The 20,952-nt window shown below is 30.7% G+C and overlaps 1 long non-coding RNA gene across 1 annotated transcript in view; it reads right to left on the bottom strand.

The window, feature by feature from the left end:
* Positions 1-1,175: 1,175 nt before the first annotated feature.
* LOC145804509 (uncharacterized) overlaps positions 1,176-20,952 on the bottom strand; it is a 49,160-nt gene continuing 29,383 nt past the window's right edge. The window contains exon 2 of the long non-coding RNA XR_014346389.1: positions 1,176-1,501. This is a non-coding gene — a long non-coding RNA (uncharacterized LOC145804509). The remainder of the gene's footprint in view (positions 1,502-20,952) is intronic.

The raw sequence follows: 20,952 nt of genomic DNA, 5'->3' as shown, positions 1-20,952 counted from the left end.
TTTTTTTTTTAACCAATTCTGGACATACTACACAAGCACACATACATAAAACTCTCTTTCTTTCTCTCCCTATAATGGCATAAAACAAATAACTAGCAATCCCTCAACATTTGCATACAAAGTCTGATAATTTTGATTGAGTATACATATTAAATCAAATAATGATTTAGAATTGCCGAGAATGATTTTGAAATATATATTGTATTGGGTTTATGCAAAATGAATTGAGGGTTGAAAAGGGATGTGCAAGTGCTCAACATTTACATGGAATAAGGAGGTGGTTGGGCATGGATTTATAGTGGTGAGGAAGTGGGTTTGTAATGAAGGGCGGTGGGTTCGCTGGTGGTTTTGTGATGAAAGGAGGTGGCTATTTGGTGGTGTATCAGGGGAATGAATGGTGTGGAGGTGATGATTGGTCATCGTAAGAGGAGGTGGAGGGGGGAGAGATTTAGTGGTGGGTGTAGTTATGGAAATGTTGGTTTGTGATTTGGAGATAACACGAAGAGGAAATGAAAGAGGGGAGAGAAAGAAAAAAGACCATTTTATCCCTGAAAATTGATTACATACATTGCCCAATAGCAATTTTCATCCAAAAAGTTAACCTCTATCATCTATTATGTTTGTTTGAAACAAAAAGCAAAATGGAAAGGTAAATGTGTTGCAATTCAAAGGAGAAAGACCAAAATGAAACTTAAAGGAAACTATAGGGACTATTACTAAAATTTGCCCATAAACAAATATGATAAGTGTACTATTATTGTCAATCATACTTTGTTAATGTGTGAAATTATTGATTTTTACAGCATGTTGTTATATATATCCAGAATTAAATTACAAAAAAAAATAAAATGTAAAGAATGTTCAACCTTTGGCATGACTTCAGAAATTGCCTTAGCCATTGCCTTAGCCATTGACTGATCGTGGTCTGTGAAAATGGTGAGAGCTCTTTTCCCCAACATTGCATGCAAGAATGTTCAAATAACCACACAAATGATGCTGCGGTTTCATCAAATAATAATGCGGCACCAAAAATCACTGCTATTCTAAAATGATTAAAGCAAAACAAGTAAATGGTTGGCAGTCTTTGTTTGTTCATAATGTTGTGTCAAATGACAAAACATCCCCAAGAGTTACCTAGTCATGAAGAGCTCTACTAACTACACAACACTCCTAAATTGATCATTAAAATCTCAATATCATCATACATCTATTCTGGCTACAATGATTTCAAGGTCACATCTTGATACTTACTTGTATCCATAGGCGAGTGAAAGTAAAAATGGTACATGATTTGATGGAAGAGAAGTAACAGAACCAACCACATCCCACCAGTGCAATTAAATAAATCTAATGTGTATGATCATTGTGTCTAAATTACACATGCTAAAGGATTGAAACAGATCATTGACAACAACAACCACCTTCTATGCTTAGACCACACAGCTGGACAATGAGATTGCATTCCATTCTGCCAATCAATCATAACAACTGTTTGGTATGTCTGTGGAAGGAACAAAAGCACAGAAGAATAATTAATTGTAAGGATCTGGATCAAGTAAGCCAGGTCAGGACTGCAATGTTGAAATATCAAACTAAAATGAAAAGGAAGGCCAGTTTTGTACTACTACGTTGACTGAGGAACGAAAAGTCTTCAAATAATTGAATAAAGTACACTAAACAATGTATAATACTGTGGGTGGTGAAGCTTGGCAGTCACGTGAAATACTCTAGCCAAACAATGGTTTACCCGTAAATGGAGACAATCAAAATTTAGAACGATCATACCACAGCTTCAAAATTTGTGCTTTGCGCTAGAGTTAGAAATTAAAACCACAATGTTAAAAGAACTGAATAACCAAAATTCAGCTCACGGAATCAAACAATCAATTTTAGATGAGAAATAATTTCTAACAATCAAGTAATGGGTATGATTGGCAAATTAACTTAACTTTTGAATGATAAACAAGATTCTGGCATTAAAAAATTGGAGTGATTTCTCTTAACAATTACAATTTGTATATGCAAGGAAGATTAATCATTCTTGCATAATTTACCTAAAACCTTCATGACTTCAAGCTATGTCTCAGATTCTAGTGGCAATAGCATGATTTCTCCATGTCTCAGATTCTAGAGACCCCATCTCATAGAGACAATAATTTTACTATTAAAAAAAAAAACTTCACAAAAAATAGTTGCTCATTGCAACAATTATGGCACATCTAAATGTTCCCAAATACAACATGAATAATCGAACACCTAACTGTATCAAGAATAATAGTTGATGAGCAGTGTATTTCCAACATGATCTCAGTAATACCATAAAAACGGTAAATACTATGTAGCAATTAATAGGACACAAATCACTGAAGACCATTTATTGAGATAAAGATGCCACTTGTAGCGGCTACCCTTTGTTCATATACATACCTGTATGGAATTTTTAATAAACTTGTAATTAGTTTCTGGTGGCACTTTGAGAGGCATGAATGAATATCCTCAAGCATTTGATAGAATAGACTGGCAAATCGATAAAAGCATATCACTAAAGGACTAGGCAATCACGGAAGCAACATTCACTTGGTAAATCTTTTAAGCATTCTCCAATCAATGAAACTTCAAGATACCTTTACACCAGTATTTATTGTGGTCACTCACTCACTCTAACAAACTCTCCAAATCAATGCCCCACTGAATTGAGTTTGCTAAAGGTACAATACTAAGTCCTAATAAAGTAGCAATTAATTATTACTAAAATAGAGTATAATTTCACATAACTCAAATCAAACTTGAAATGGTTGCAATAATAATAAGGGTAATAGATTTATTGCACTCACAAAACATGAAGGGCAATTGACCTGTCTGTGATGTTCACAGAGAATACGAAAGGAATTCCAGAGTTTCTAGAAATCCTTTTGCAGTGGCAATTAGCAAGAAACTTCATTTGAATTCCAAGATGGACAGAAGTGGTTGAGAGAGAGAGAGAGAGAGAGAGAGAGAGAGAATTTTCTTAGTATTACAGTTTATAAACATATGCGTATGTGCTAGAGATCCTTCAAGTCAAAGGTAAGATTAAGCACAATAGGGAGTGAGGGGAACTCACCAAATGGTCAGATTTTACACGTTCATAGAATTCTCATCCAAAGCCACAACTTTGATTTGAGGAAGTAATAAAAGAACAAAGAAGGTTATGCAGCTGTTGTAATCCATAGTTTAAAGGATTGTTTGGCAACTCCAGCTTGGCTATCATCAAGCTTATGATTGATGATTTTAGACTCCTCTTCACTAATCACATTGGATCCTCTAATAATAGGGTGGTGGCTCATCGTTTTCTGGGGGTGTCTCAGTGTGGACTGGCTTCCTTTCCCTGTTTCTAAGGCCATGCGGGCTATTGTAATCTGCTCGATTAGTTTTAATGAAATTTTCCCTCTTTACCAAAATAATAATAATAATAATAGTAATAGCAATAGTAAGAACAAAAAAATATAAGAAATGGGAAAACCAGCAGTTAAAACAAATTTTTTTTTTTAAAGAAAAGAATTAAAATTGGTCAATATGAATAGAGAAAGTACCTGCCCTGCATATATATTGCTTAGGTCCGTAAGATCTATTTCACAATCTAGCATAATAATAATTATAATTTGCAAAGTCATTTACTAACATAGCCCACCAAAAATTTCTTTGGAAATAGCTCACGCTCTGGCGATACACAAGCAATACACAAATTTCATTGCTATGATCCAGCAGTGTCTTTCCATGGTTTAGGGCCAGACAGTGGCCAAAAAAAATTAAATTTTAGAAATTGGACAGAGGGTGATATTTCCATCACAACAGTCGCAACACTAAAGTAACAAGTTAGCAAACAAAGGATTGACACTATGACAAATATTTTTCTTTTTTCTTTGATAGGGGATCAAAAATATATTTTGTACTACTAGAAAATTCTGCGAGTTTATCTTGCAAATGAAAACAAAAAATCAATACACCATAGGAACAAAAAAGAAAGAGCCGAAATTATGCATAAGCAAAGACCAAGGGTTAGCTTAGTAGTTAAGGCATTTTCTTACTAGGCATGATGCTTAGGTTCGAGACTTAATGTTGTGAGATGCAACTCCCCATTTCCAATTCCCTTTCTTTTGAATAGCAAAAGAAAAATGATGTCAAGATGACCCACCGGCCGCCAATTATAACAGCCTACTTGTTCATTATTTAGTCATATCAACTCCTTTCTTTCTTTCACTTTTGAGTATTTCAATTAAGGTCACTTGTTAGTCATGTTAGCCCGGTATCTACAAAAACCCAGATCAAATTTTGCAGACCAAAATTTGATGTTCTGTTTTTCAAAGTATTTTTCCTGAATTTAGTAACAAAACTGTTTGTACCTCTTTCCTTTGTAGCCTGGATTGCACTTGTTCACTACCTGTTTGCAAAAAATGTTTATGAGAACAATAAAATCTTGTTTATTGCTTCGATTTTGACAGACAACTTGGCTTTTCATGGTATTTTTTGTTCATGATTGGGTCACTGGTGGTGGCAGATATTTGCATGTTCAAGTAACTACAAGAACTGAAGGCTGTGTTTGGATTATAAATTTGGAGAATGATTTGGAAATGAAAAGGGAAAAAGTGTGTGAAAGTTTATATTTTATTCACAATTCACACACCATTTTCATTTCTCTTTTCAAATTACTCGTCAAATCCATGATCCAAACAGAGTTGATAAGGACTTTTCATGGTATTTTATTGTTCATGGCTTGGACACGGAAAGTTGGATCCTTTGTTTGGGAGGTAGATGGGGTTTATATAAGTACGGATTGCTTGGGGGCAAAAATATACATAAGCCAAGTAATCTATATATATACAAACCAGGATAATATATCATCTTGTCATAACTAGAATGAAAATAAAATCTCATTGAAAGTGTACAAGAGATATGCAGCTGCAGGTTGCAATCTGTGACCACAACTTCAACTTAAGACCTGTGGCTGCACCGTTTTAGGGCAACCGCAACCCCGCTTTTGTGGCTGTAGGTTTTAGACTTCCAATTTGTTAAAAATGTGCGGCCTCATGTTTTTCGCATGTGGGCTTCACTTCAATTTGGTTGCAACCTTCATTTTGAGCGACTTTGTTTGCTCCCAATGTACTAAATCAACTTAAAATTGACTTTTTATTGAAAAACACTTAATTCCGGAAGTTTTCTACTGAAAATTGGCAATTAAAAATTGATTGAATGCATGAATGGTCCTCACATACCTTTTTGAGAACATTTTAAAAATATTATTATTTTATTTAAGGCTGAAAAACAATTTGGAAATTTGAGTTTACTTTGGAAAGCTAATCTAAAGGATTTATTCGAAGGTTGTACGCATCATCACACTGAGAATGTAACACTTCCATCACTAGAAAACACTTGAGGGTGTCAAAGTTTTAGGACCGGCCAAAATATAGTCTCTACAGCCCTTTAAGGTGCTTCCAACTCAAACACAATCCGGGCTTCACACTTAAGGGAGCTCACCTAAGTTCAAGGTGACCCTACAGGGTGCTCTGCAGCTCGGCCCCAATCCAAACTTCGCACTTAAGGGAGCTCACCCATGATCAAGGTATGACCCCTCCAAGGGTTGTGCTGGTTGACAAAGCATCAAGTTGTTCGCCCTTGAGCCAGGTCCTCATGACCTGAGATAGTCCTTGCTCGGTTTGACCCTCTTCACCAACCAACATCACACAATCTTGGAGGGTAGCAAAGAACAACATTTTAATGCACCAAGAATCAAAGAAAAGGCCAAATAAGATGAGCTTCACATACATTAGTAAAAGTAATGAAAATAAACTTTTGGCTTGACACATAACACTTGTATTGTACAGCAAAGAAAGATCAACCTACAGATTTTGATTTCCTACTGCACTAATGCAAAGTGGAAATGAAGACATGCACATGTTAATTCTAATTTGGCCCAGGAAACTTTAGGACCTTTATAATCTTTTCAAGTTTCAAGCAAACAGAACACATTGTAAAATTAAATGAACCGAATTAGAAAAAACTCAACCATTAATAATTATCAAATAGGGCATACAGTGTTCAGTTAAATCACTAGAATATATTTCCACAACTAAGATTAGATCCATTACTGACTACATTAGATTAAACCCATATCTATTAACTAATACATAGGTAAATAAATTTCATTCATAAAATTAACAATATTAGATATTAAACAAACCATAGGCAAGAATGCTGACTCAAAACTACATCGGAGTGATCCATCTAGTGACTAGGCCCTGCTTTCTTCCTTTTTCTTTTCTTCTTCTCAACATGCGTTGTGTTGGATGAGGATGAGCCTGAGCCTGAGCCTGAGGTTGGTATAACACTTTGACAAATCTCTCTTAGCTTCCGTATATGGACAGCAAAATCTATGCCTCGATTAGACAGGATGAACATCCCAATGACCCTTCCCATTGAATCAAATATAGGGCTACCAGATGAGCCACTAAGATTGTTTAAACCATGGATTTGAATCAGGGGCAAATTGTCATCACATTTTCTACAATCTGTTCCAGTAACTACATCTCTATAGCTTCTATTAGGAAACCCCACATATCCCTGTGTGAAAGTGAACTCAAGCTTAGTCGGGCATGGCATGATGGTAAAGACATCCATACCTATGTGCAAATTTTCTACCCTCCCAAACTTACAGAAGTCATATTGCTCATCCATGTCCTTAACTTTTAAGATAGCAACATCGGAAAGCTTATCATCGTAAAAAACTACAGCTTCTTTAAGTTCATCAGCTGTTCGACCAACCACAATGTCCGTACAATCCTCTATAGCATGTGAACAGGTCAAAATATGACCATCTCTACTTATTATAAACCCCGAACCTTCTCCGAAACTTACTGTCTCTTCATCTTTATCTTCATCTTCACCTTCACTGGCCGGTAAATTCTTCGCAAACCTTACCATAACTACCACTCTCCTCATTTTTCTGTAGAAATAGGGTCTTTGTTCCTGTGAGAGGAGACCCTCATTTTCTGGAAAATCATTTTCCAAACTTATTTCCATTTTCAGAGAGGCAAAGGGAATGGGGGATGATGGATGATGGATGATGAGGCAGCCCGGGAAGACAGATTTCAGGCGAGGGAGGAGGAGGAGGAGGACAGCTAGGCTAGTTAAGAGAAGAGAGAGAGAGAGAGAGAGAGAGAGAGAGTAAAGGACGAGTCTGCAATCACCAACAGAATGGAGACACTGAATTCATCCTAGCCACCATGCCAGCTAATAACAAAAGCAGTGGTATCATTAATTCGGTACCACTGAATCACCATTGACGAAAAATTAAAAAAAAAAATATATATATATATATATATATATAGTAGGGCAAATTACATATACACCCCTCCAGGTTTGGTTAAATTACAGATACCCCCCTGAGGTTTCGGAAATTACATCCCGCCCCCTGAGGTTTGTATTTTCATAACAATTTACCCCCTGAGGTTTATATTTCATAACAAATTACCCCCTAATTTCTTATGCAAATATAGCATTCAGGGGGGAATTCGTAATTTCTCAAACCTCAGGGGGGTATCTGTAATTTTGTCAAACCTGGAGGGGTGTATATGTAATTTGCCCTATATAGTAACATTGTAGAATATAACCCAAGGGGACGTGGCATTGTGGTACGGCTTTGGGGTTTAAACCCTAAGATCACAAGTTCAATTTTTTCCTTGAGCTAATCTCTTGGGCGAAACACTGTTGGTTAGGAGGTTGGACCTCAAGGATGCCTAATCAGCTACTTGGTATGGGTTTAATACTTTCCGCTGTGCGAGTCCTGACTTAATCGAAACTTGCCTTGGGAGGTCGGGACAAGTTTCCAGGTTATAGTCTCTTACTCGGAACGGACAACTTAGGAGGTCGGGACAAGTTTCCAGGTTATAGTCTCTTACTCGGAACGGACAACAAGACACCCTGGTGATCTTCTCATGCGGGAGGGTGGGAGGATTTCCCTGTAACAAAAAAAAAAAAAACATTGTAGAATATGTGAGATTTACTGTCACATCATTAGTGCCATCACTAATCAGTGATTTCAAGTATTTTTGTAACAAAACTCTATTTTTATTTATTTTTAATTTATCTTGAATTAAAAAAATTGTTTGGAATAATTTAAATAAATATATATTTTTTGCTTGAAAAAATGTGTAAATAAATATATATTTCTTTCTTTCTTATATATATATATATATATATATATTAGAAAATTTAATTGGAAACTCTCTTTTAAAGGTTTCCTCTTGGAAAAAATCTCATTAAGAGCTTGAAATTATTGTAAAAGTCTCTACCTATTTATAAGAAAAAAATTCTTCTAAAAAAACTCAAGAAATCCATGTGGGATTCAATCAAATTTATTGGAGGGAGAATTGAAATTTTGATATCCCTCCAAAATTTTTGCTCTTCTTTCAATTAAATTATTTGAATTAAAATCATGTGGATGGAATATTGAATATTTGATTTCCTCTTTCAAAATTAAAATTAATAATATTTTAAAATATATTATTATATTTTTTAGTCAAAAAATATTAGGAGAAATATTTAAGAAAAGTTATATTTTAATTTTTTTTAATTTATAATTTTATTACTTATATTTTTTTTTAAATATAATTGTAATATATTTATTGCATCGCGATTCGATTCCGGTTCAACCCAACGATTGAACCAGTGACCCATCTACCAGATCTCTTTTCTGGTTCGCTCACCGGTCTAGTAGGTTTTTTTCTTAAAATCTATGTACAATAAATTTAATTATAAAAACTTTTGGGGAATTTTTTTTTTTTAAAATTACTAATTTTTTTTAAAAAAAAAAACAAAAAACATTAAATTTGCACAAATGGATCGATCCGTTCATTCGTGTGAGTCTCACGTAAATCCCACATGAATGAGTGGGTTGGAAATATTTATATTAGGGACATTTACATACAACTGCTAGTTTATAAACTTTACTTGAATAAGTTTTAACTAAGATTTTTAGGACATTCAAATTAAATTTTCAATACTTTTCAAACAATGATTATTTAACATTTCTGATTATCAATAAATGAACATGATGATTTGATATTTATTTTTATTTTTAAAACTTTAAAACATCAACTTTCAAACTGAAAAAACTACCAAAAAAAAATTATGTACAAAAAAAAATTGAATTTTTTTGTGTACAAAACTAAAATTTTTGCCTATAAAAGAGCGTGATGGTAGAACATTGATGTGTAAAATTGAAAAAAAAAATTAAATGAAAAATTGATAATGTTCTCAATTTTGAAACTGAAAAAAAAATTGATAATATTCTCAATTTTATTGGATAGTTGAATCAAATAAATAAATAGGAGGAAAAAATTGTTTAATCTCATGCTCTGTTCCCCCCCCCCCTCATTTAGTGAAATAATTATCTGAAACATTACCATACAAAATTGATAATATTCTCAATTTTAAAATTGAAAAAAAAAAAAAAAAACTAACGATGTTCTCTATTTTACTAAATAAGACTTTTTCGTTCAAAAAATCTTAAATAAGATTTAAACTGCTGTAATATTTATAAGTTTGACTTTTTGATAATTAATCCTTTATTTTATGACCACGCTAGTGCCGTTTGTGACACTTATAATTGCTCATTTGGTACGTGAGCTATAGGTAATTAATCAGTAATTCTAGAATATAAATATGTGATACTCTATAGTATTGCGATTGGTGGAGAAAGTGGGTAGTTGGGATATTGTGTTGAGTGATTGAGAGACATAAGGGAGCATAATGAATAATGATTGGCTAGGAGTATGAACACGTGGTATTCCGCAAATACTGAATAATTTCCCGTGAGCTGCTATGAGCTATATGGATTGTTTGGTGGAATTTTTTAAGTTAAAATTTGATAATAAAAAATATAAGGTTTTTTTTTTTAAATTAATCCAATTTTTAAAAAACTTATTTAAATTATTTTTGTCTAATAAATTATAAATAAAAGTTGAACCAAACAATCTGAGACATTGACTTTCAAATTAAAATAAACTATAATTACCTTCTAAAAACAGTACCAAACAACCCTATATGTCCATATCACTTTGCCTTTGAATTTTAATTCATCTAAAATAAATAAATAAATAAATAAAAGCCAAAAAAATCAGTTCTTTGGTAAAACTTACTTAATAATTGTCTAGTATTATTTTATTTTTTTAATTAAAAATTGTAACAATTATTCCTCTTGTTTATTTTTATCCCCCTCAATTTCATGTTTAATATTGAAAATATCCTTTCAATTATAGGAGTTAATTACACTTTATCCTATTAAACTATCAATTTACTTTCAATTGTAGGGATTCCAGCTTTTTAGTATTGTGTAATTAAGATCTACTTAGTTATTGTTTTTACAATATTTGTTGTTTTGTTATTTAAAATTTTAAAAAACTCTTGAGGCCAAGTGTTGGTTGTGTGGCTGTGAGCCATAGTAATAGGGCAGTTTTGACTATATGAATCTCTCTCGATGCGTTTCATTTATATGTACCTTTAATTTTATGTTTTTAATAAAATTTTGACTTTATTAAAAAAAAAAACTACACTATCACTCAATGTCAATTCACTTCTCCCGACACTATATTTGGATTTTAAAGTCAAATACAGTTTTTGAGAATTATTTTTTTATTTATTTTTTATCTTTAGTAACCCTTTCTTTTTTCAATTTATTCAAATTTTTAAAAAATAATAATAAATGCACTTAATCTAGATGCATTTATAAAGTAAAATATTCATGAGAAAATGTTTTAAAAAATCACTAAATATGACAAAAATAATAAAAGTGGCATATAAATTCTTCTTTAATGAATTGTTTGAAAATTTATTTATAAATATTTTACTTTTTAGAGAAACTAAATTAAATGTATTTAAAAACTAAAAAAAAATGAACTAAACTTTGAAAAAAGTCACTAAAGACACACAAAAAAAAAAAAAATAATAATAATAATAAAAACACAAAAAATAAAAACTTAAAATCTAAACTAAATAATGCCATTTCAACCATTATATTTGAGATGTTACGTACAAGATCTATGTCAAATTTTCAACTATTTAAAAACCGATCCTTGTCACCACAAAAAAAATAAAAAATAAAAATAAAATAAAATAAAATGATCCTTAATAAAATGTTTACATTAATACAAATTTATAATTCAAGGGGAGAAAATGTAACTTTTTTTAGTTGGGTTGTTAAAGTGATATTAGATGATAGTTTTAAAAGGTGAACACTAATTTATGGTGCGGCTGAAATAGCTTTTTCATCATAATAGATTGAAAAGAATTAATAAATAAAGGAGGTTAAGGCCTCTTTTGGCAATATTAAAAGTTAGTTTATTGACTTTTTGATTTTTTTAGATTAAATTATCTCTTTATTTTTTTTACACATTTTTTTAAAAAAAAAAATTTTAAAAAATCAAAATATCAACTTTTATTCTACTTTCCAAAATAAATTGATTTTTTGAATTAGTTTAGTTACTGCACGTTTCAATCGTATTTTTTATTCTAACTAATTAATCAAACTAACACGATACCTTTACACTAAATTCAAGTCAAATGTTTGAATTACCTTTATGTTAAAAAGTAGACGATTCAAATTATTAAAATTGAGTTAACAATATACTTATTAAATTCAAATACTCTCTCAAATTGAATTCTCAACATGAGAGCATTTTCAAGGCAGTGGTTGGGAAGCCATTTTTGGACTTCTTTTTTTTTTTTTTAAAAATTCATAAAAAGACAAAATAAGTTAAAATAATCAATAAAATAAAATGTTACATCAAATCTATAATTATTTTATTTTATTTTCTCATAAATATCATATTCAATTACAAAAAAATAAACTCTCTTTCCAAACACAAAAATTTTAACCTATTAAAATAGTCAAATATTAAAATAGCCTATAAAAATAACCAACTTCTTAAACGCGGCCTAAATCCCAAACGATTCTTTTGGAGCAATTATTCATTGCCCATGGGCGTTAACTTGACCATATCACAAAGTTAATTTGCAAAATTACATTAGTTTTTACTAGTATACCTAAGCTAACTCATAAAAAATTGAGAAATCATAACTTACGTATATTTGTAGAAATTTTCATGATTTTATTAGTTAAATTATGTATATTTATGAGAACTTATTTAAATACATATGATATGCACCTTACATACTCAAATACTTTTCATTCTACATAGATCCTACATAAAAGAACAAATTAAAGCATCTTCAACGGTGCATCTTTTTTTTCTACTAAATTTGAGTAAAAATATGAATAAAAACTCCATTTGATATCAATTGCTCCAACGGGTGATTTTGAATTTTTATTAAAACACTGGTCGACCGGGCGGATGACTGGATAGTCGATCGGTCAATGTATTTTTTTCTCAAATTTTTGCCTAAAGGTGGTCATCTAGGGGACATCTGGTTGTGAAAATTCAACGATTATAAACAATAATTTGATGAAAGCTCCCAACGTTCTTAATTTGGTAAAAGATTTTTAATATTTTTGATTTAATACTTATTTGATAAAACCATTAGAATAGGAAAATAAACATTGTTATGGAACTTGTGAAGGAAGTGGTGATGAAGAAAGTTTCGAGCACATACAATCCTTTGCCCTCTGATCCATCAAAATAGTAATAATAACAATAATACAAAAGAGCTAATAATAAAACCAACAATAATATTCGCTATGTTTGGTTCCATTTTTCTAAAAACAGTTTTTAGAAAATTTTACTTTCTTATTTTTCGTATTTTTTTGTTTTTACTAAATTTTTTTAATATTTTATGAAATTTTTTTACTTTTTAGACATACCTAATATAAATACACCTAAAAAGTAAAAAAATTATAAAAAAAATATTTTAAAAATTCACTAAATATCAAAAATACAAAAAAAATACAAGAATTCAGTACATTTTTTTATATTTTTAAGTATTTCTTAATTTTTAAAAATATTTTTTTTATATTTTTTTTACTTTTTAGATACATTTAAGTAAGGTACATCTAAAAAAGTAAAAAAAATAATTAAAATTTTAAAAATATTCACTAAAAAAAAAAAAACATGAAAACCAAAAAACTCAGTTTTTAAAAAACTTAATCCAGAAAACTCAAACCAAACACACTGATTGGTACTAATAGTTAATGTTGTAGTAGCAGCAGCAACAACATAGCAACAATGTGTCGTTCATTGATGATTTCTCAAGAAGAGTTTGGGTTTACACAATGAAGCATAAAGATGAAGTATCAGAAATCTTTCTTATGTGGAAGAAAATGATTAAGACCCAGACAGGCAGAAAGATCAAGAAGCTTAGATCTGACAATGGCGGGGAATACACATCAGATCCCTTCTTTGAGGTTTGCCAGAATGAAGGGATAGTGAGACATTTCACAGTTCTTGGAACACCGCAGCAAAATGGAGTTGCAGAACGCATGAACCGCACTTTGGTGGAGAAAGTCCGGTGTATGCTGTCACATTTTGGGTTGAGCAAGGCATTTTGAGAATGCTTCATTGGGAGGTAAATACTACTTTGTGTCGTTCATTGATGATTTCTCAAGAAGAGCTTGGGTTTACACAATGAAGCATAAAGATGAAGTATTGTTATTGCTTGTTTGTGTTTCCTGGTGTGCCCCTGATCCACAACACAATGATTATAATAGCAGTAGTAGTTATCATAATAGCAATAGGCGTAACAATAATTGTAATAATATTACCAATAATATAGGGAAAATAGCAAGAAAATGATCTTAGGGATATATAATATCATGTCAGTGACAACCTTTCTGGAAATATCAGATTTCATGAGAAAGGAAAACTAATATCAAAGAGGTGGTACCCATCTCTCTCTCTCTGAGCTGAGCCATAATTCATTTCTGATGATTGAAACTTTTATTCCAGGAGCCCTTCTTCTGATGATTTAGCATAAACTCCCAAGGTATGGGTTTAAAATTTAATGGCTGATTTTGTTGACGTCCCAAGCCTGAACTCAACACCAAGCTGTCATCTTTCTCACCCATCTTCTCTTCCTTTCTCAAAAACGAAACAAACCTCTTCCCTTTTCTTCTTTTTACTTAGTGGACTTTTTAATTAGTGTTTAGACTCCGAGACAGCAAAATGTAAAGTGAGGTTGAAAATGGGAGTGTGCTTTACAGCCAGAGGTGTCGCAGTGTTTTGCTTTGTTTCCCTAACTCATCTCTATTTTGCCCTAACCCAGCTCTATCTTTTGGCCTAACCCATCTCTCTGTGTTCACCTAGTCTCTCCTCGTCCGTCTATAACTCACTGGTTTGCTGCATCTTGGTGAGGTATAATGGTGTTCTTTGCAATTTTGTTCTTGGGTACATTTGAGCGTACTGTTGTTAGCTTGGATTTGGGGTGCTATCACTTGGTCAATCCTTATGGTTAGCTACTTAGATCAAAATGAATTGGTTTGTAGACAAAAAGAACGTTTCTTGGTTGGAGGTTAACTGAATTAGTAAAATTCAGGGTTGTTCATTGGTTAAAAGTCAAAGCATGATGACATCCGACAAGAGTGAATAATTCTGTGACCAACATCGAAGGACTGGAGGCTTATTTGGTGTGGAGTATGAAATCAGGTCCCAAAAGACACACAAAAGATGTTATCCGGTGGTGTCCTATTCAATTAGGAGTATTGAAGCTGAATAATATTGATGGTCATCCGGAGAAAACCCTGGCTAGGCTTGTGTATCATGGCTTTCTAAACAAAATAAAAATTGAAGTGAATTTTTAGGTGGTTGATCACAATCAAGAGATTTTGTCCATGTCTTCATAACATAGATTTCAATTTCGCATAGGTATTCATTGTAACATTGTTGACAAATGACAAATTTCGTATGAGCTGTCTTGGTTCGAGTGGTTGGGGGCTAAAAACTTCCTATATAGGTGCCCGATCTTGTGATAAGTTGTTAAAGTAATTAATTGTGGGACCCATTACGTGGCTGAGTGTCGTTTATGGGATGCCTATGTTGTCTATTGACTACCAATAACTATTTTGCTTTTTCACAATGAACCTTGTTAATATTTTTCTTTTTAGTTTGGTTTCCTACTATTGCTCATTTACCATTTGCATTATTCTCCTATTGTTGGTTTAATCTTTCTCCTGCTGGTATCAGTTCTATAATATAATATGGCAAAAGGTTGGGAAAACTGTGGAGGTGATTGTGATTAGAGAATCAAGTGCTGCCCGTTTGTATCTGAAAATGTTTGTTGATGAGACTAGCACAGATAAAGTAAATAGGTAATTATTTTGTATGCTTTTTGATATGTCTACATATATATTTATATCAATCTTTAAAATTGGTGTGAATTCATGAGATTTTTTTGTCAAACCAAACTGTTTGGTTCTTTCGATTGTTTTATCTTTATATTTGCGATGCGGGGTAAATTGCATCGATCCTACTGCATTTTAATATGGGTTAGAATGTCCATTGCACACTTTTAGTTGAAACAGTCTCTTTACATATTGAAATTGTGAAAATTTGCCCCGTTAGTTTGTGTAAAATGTACCCTTATTTTTAAACATGGTGGGAAAATTTTAACCCACATTAAAGTTCAAGTGGGCCGTCCTTGCGATAAATTATAGTGATTTATTAGAAGAGTACGATTTTTCTTCTTTTTTTAGTATTGTAGAATTTATAATTTTTGAGGAATCATTTTGTTGACATGAAATGGTTTTATTAGCATTTTTTTTTTTGGGTAGGGAGGTTTTATACTTTATGATTACAATTTTTATGCTTCATTTTGATTTTGTATCATGCAACTTGTCTTCTCAGATGGCCAGTACCTGAAAAATACACGTTTGCAAGAATTCGATATCAATGTCAATAATATGTTCTTCGTGTAGCGGTGTTTTGTTGGGCTGGCTCAAGTTTTCACGAGGTTTAAAAGCGAAATTTTATTTGGAGGCTTTTTATATTGAAAAATATATAATTATGTTTATTAGCACTTCTGTTCAAAAAAATATATATTTATTAGTATTTAGTAAATTATTATGTAAACTCATGCTATGACTAAAATTTGGAGGTTATTTAAAGTGTTTAGCTGTGAAAGTAAAGAGAGGATTTGGAAATGAATTTGGAAAGAGAAAGAGAAAGAGCAAAAATAGGTAATTGAGAATAAAATATACTTATACTTCATTTAGTTTTACACATCTTTTTCCTTTCTATTTTCAAATTTCTTCTCAAATCTCTTAACCAAATACAGCATAAAAGTGTCAAAAGTTATCAAATAAATGTAAACTTATAAATTCAATGTGAATACTAAAAAGAGGGGTTAAATCTTATGATCAAATTGATATATAGGGGGCTCGCACCCAAATTTTTTTTTTGGGTAAGGAGCTCTTGTTTATCAAATTTAAGTAAAAATTTAATGAAAAATTTAATTTGGTATGATGCACTTCAATTGTTCTCAACAATTTTGCTAGTCGTTCGACATAGAGTAAATTTTGATCAAAATCTAGTCTTTCACCTAGTTGTTTCCCCGATTATCCATTTGGTTGGTCACTCACCAATGGTCTATTTTGAAATATGATGAAAAGTTAAATGTTTTCTCGATTTGCTAAAAAATTTAGCACTTCTTTTATTTGATATCATTTTGATGATAAGATTGGAGTATCCTTTTTATTAAATTTAAATTTGATTAAAAAAATAAGAGTAAATGTTAAAGACAATCTTAAAGTTATCTATCAAATTTATTTATTTATTAAAATTTTTCGAGAAAACAGAAGATAAAATCATTTATATCCAAAAAGGAATTATACATTGTTCAGCCCTCTACTAAGGCTGCTTTAGCCAAAACGTGAGCCATTGTTACGTGAAGCAAGGGAGTTTAGTAATACAAACATAATCTGACTTACACAAGTCCAGCAATATATTTGCTATGTCCCATTCCATTTTGGTACTATTCTGCATTTTCTGGGTAACCAATAAAGAGTCGGGATTTTAAAATAGAAAATTAATAAATAAAAATATGTGGCCACGTCATAGATCCGTGTTTTTAACACTTTCTCGCGCGATCTCTCGGTCTCTTGTTTTTATTTATTTGAGAAAGGTTACATGAAATTTTTTTCATGAAAATGATTATGAAAGATTTGTAATCCTTAAATTATCTTGATTAGTGTGTGATGTTTTATTGTAAGTGTAATTCAAAAGTTATAAATCTTTCATAATTATTTTTATGAAAGACTTTTCATGATACTTACAATTACTATATTTATTTTTGGGTGTCTCTCTCGTTTTGTGTTTGTTCTCTTGCTTGGGTGAATACGCTACTAACAGGTGGCGTTATCTTGTTAATCTTGTCCCACGTGTTATTCGTTGGGTGCTTTCGAATATGAGAAAACAAATTCTATACTAATTAGTAAAAACTGTTTACATTCTTTATGAAAAATTGTGCATTTACTATTTTTTAAATATTTAAGTTGGCAAAAACACTTATTAAACTGATTTCTTTAAATTTTATTATTGTATAATGCATTAATTAGTTAAAAAATTAGGTTGCATTTGGTAGAATTTTAGAATTATGATTTGAGAATAAAATTATATTTTGAGTTTGTGAGTTTTGGAATTATAATTTTAGTGTGAAAAATTTGTTTGGTTATGAATTTTGAAAAGAGTTTTGAATTGAGTAATGTGACATATGATATTTGATTAAAAAATTTACAACTCATAACCAAACACACAATCCAAAATTTTATTCAAAGCTTATAAAAAAATTTAAAAAAAATTAGAAAATATTTTTATTTAAAATATTAAAATAACTGGTGCCAAAAAAAAAAAACACTGTTCCGGCCAATTGGCCGGACGTCCGGAAGGATGACCGGGTAGATGTGTTTTTATAGATGGATGTGAAATTAATTTTTAAAAATTGTAACCAAACACATGGCTCAAACCAAGGGGTGAAATTGAGTTTGGAAAGCTTAACCAAACACAACCTTAGTTTTTCCAATCTTTTACTAATTTTTTTTTATCAAATTTAATTTTAAATTTACATATAAAATTTAATTTGATATTAATTATTTTAATTCTTTCATTAAGTTTTTGTCAAACTCTTTTTAAAAATTCCACTCTTATCTCAAACTTTCTTTTTCATCAAATTTAAAAAGGAAAATTAGTTGAACATCCATTTTCAACTTTGTGTAGTAGAGGAGATCTATGATGTTATTTTTATTAGTTAAGGTTCCTCAATATTTTCATATAGAAAATTTGACTCAAATAAATTTTGTCCGACTCAGAGAAATTTCACTCGACTCAAAGAAATTTCAAAATTTCTTTGGTATTCATAAAGAAAATTTGAAATTCTTCTGTGAAATTAGATAAATTTCTTTGTGAAAATTGAAATTTCTTTGAGTTTGGGCAAAATTTTTCTGAGTTAGACAAAATTTCTCTAAGTCGAATTTTCTCTGTACAAATGTTGAGAGACCTTAACTACTATAAAAGTATTGTATGTCATTTATCTTATAAAATCTTAATATGAGGAACTTTAAAAAAAAAATCCCCAATTTAAAAAATTAAAAAAAATCTCTAATTATTTATTTTTTAAAATTTTCATCTAATAAGAATTTGATAAATTATCAATTTAATGAAAATAAATAAATCTCCTTGATTTAATGAACATTAGATGGAAGAAACATATATGATTTTTTCAGCACCTTTCCATCAAATATTTTTAATGAAAAAAAAAATGGTGAATGACTGGAGATACTCTTTTCTTTTCTTTTTAGAGAAAATATTAGAGATACTCTTAGGTAGGGGTGTGCATAATATCGCCAAAACTGTCGAAACCGCCAAAATCGCACCGAACCGCACTGCCAAGACAAATTCGTTATTATTTGCCAATCGAACCGCCGGTTTTTGGTAAGAAAAATGACAAATTCTAGTGACACTTTTATCAATCCGCCGGTTTCTATTTTTCTTCCAAACCACACCGACCCGCACCGCTATTAAATCATGTTTGATAAGATTCTAAAAATTCTTTTTTACTTAAGTTTGCTTGTTATTCTATACCTTAGAATATAGTATTACATTACTACTCGAGGGGAATTCAAGATGTCAGTAATCCAAAATAAAGTTGGATTCCAATTCACTTTTCAATCTTTTTTTTTTCTAGCCATGTTGCAAACTTGCATCAGCTCACTTTTCAATTTAAATACTTTTCAACAGTAAACATTTTCAATATATTGTAAACCCTGAATGATATTAATTTTATGTATTGTATTTGATCATTGTAACTTCCACAGATGCTTGTAATGAACTGATGGCATAGTCGTTGATATTATCATGTTATTGCTACACTTGCTGCATCAGAAGAAGCTTCGCAAGATGCTTAACATCACGGTATCTCTCGTCTTTTTTTTACTCTTTGATTTAAGTTTTGTAATTTGAATTATATTTTTTATAAACCGCCAATCCGCCCGAACCGCCAAGGCAAATCCGCCATTATTTGCCAACAGAACTGCCGATTTTTTATAAGAAAAATGGCAAATTCTAGTGACACTTTTATTAATCTGCCACCCGCCATACGGTTTCTATTTTTCTCTCAAACCGCACCGACCCGCACCGCGCACACCCCTACTTTTAGGTTGTGTTTTGAGTAGTGATTTAAAAAAATAAAAGGGTAAATTATTAATATATTCTCTGAGATTTGCTTAAAATATGAATTGTCTCTTGTGATTTGAAAAATTACAAATACCTTCCTGTCAAAATCTTTTATTTAACAGAATTATTTGAAAAAATGAAATTTCTAACTGTTCACCTATACAATAATAAAATTATCTGAATTATTAATTGAAATAAAATTTTAACATTATTAAAAACTAGTAATTAACTCGATGATTTATTAATAAAATGACCTATTTGTTATGAAATTAGAAATCTTAGGGGACAATATAATTTCTAGAACTACATGGGGTAATTTGTAATTTAAGTAAACCTCAAAGGGTGTGTTTGTAATTTATCCAAAATAAAAAGAAAAATGTGTATTAAATATATGTGAAGTATAATTATATTTTATTCATATTTTACATATATTTTCTTATTTTATTTTTAAATCATTAAATAAATCTATATTCCAAACATAACATTAGAACAACTCAAAAAACACAATATTTATGTGTAATCATATTTTATAGAACGCTACTATATATATATATAAATTCTCAAATGAAAGTCAAACCACATGTAGGACGATGTGAGAGTCTTGTTATCTATAAAGTAAAAATGAAATTTATGATAAAAATACTACACTTACCAACTCTGGTTTTAATAGGACGTTTGTAATTTTTCAGAAAAATAATTAGTAACTTTAATTTGAGTTTGTCCAAAAACTCAAATTTGTACTTGTCAATTGATCGTCTGAACGACCAATGAAACACTTGTTTATTGTGATTGTCACTTTCTTACTGAACGACCAGCTAGACAATCGACAAACCAAAATTCGGACGATTTCAAGCAAAATCAGATTTGGACTATCAATTAGTGCTGAATTTTTCATGAGTATGTAATGTGCTTATTTTATTAATGCATCTTCTGGTTATTAGTTTGTAACATTAATTTAAATTAATGAACATTTATACACAAGTTCTAATTTATGAATTTATATTCCATTAAGTTATAATTAAGATTTTTTGGACCTTCAAGTCTCATTAAAATTTTAATAGTCAAAATTACCCTTTAAATAATGATTGTTTATCATTTATGATTATCTATAAAGGAATAATATGGTGATTTGACATTTATTTTGATTTTCAAAATTTTAAAACATCAACTTTCAAATTAAAAAAAAAAAAAATTATGTGCAAAAAAAAAAAAAAAAACTAATCAATGTGTTTGGTTTCAATTTTTTGAAAATTGAGTTTTTTTTTTTTTTTTTTTTTTGTGAATCATTTTAAAATTTTAAGCATTT

This window comes from Camellia sinensis, chromosome 12, assembly GCF_055761805.1.
Source record: "Camellia sinensis isolate YWXY chromosome 12, ASM5576180v1, whole genome shotgun sequence".
Taxonomy (NCBI): Eukaryota; Viridiplantae; Streptophyta; class Magnoliopsida; order Ericales; family Theaceae; genus Camellia; species Camellia sinensis.
Note: the sequence above shows the minus strand (reverse complement) of the source record. Positions and strands in the feature narration are given on the sequence as shown.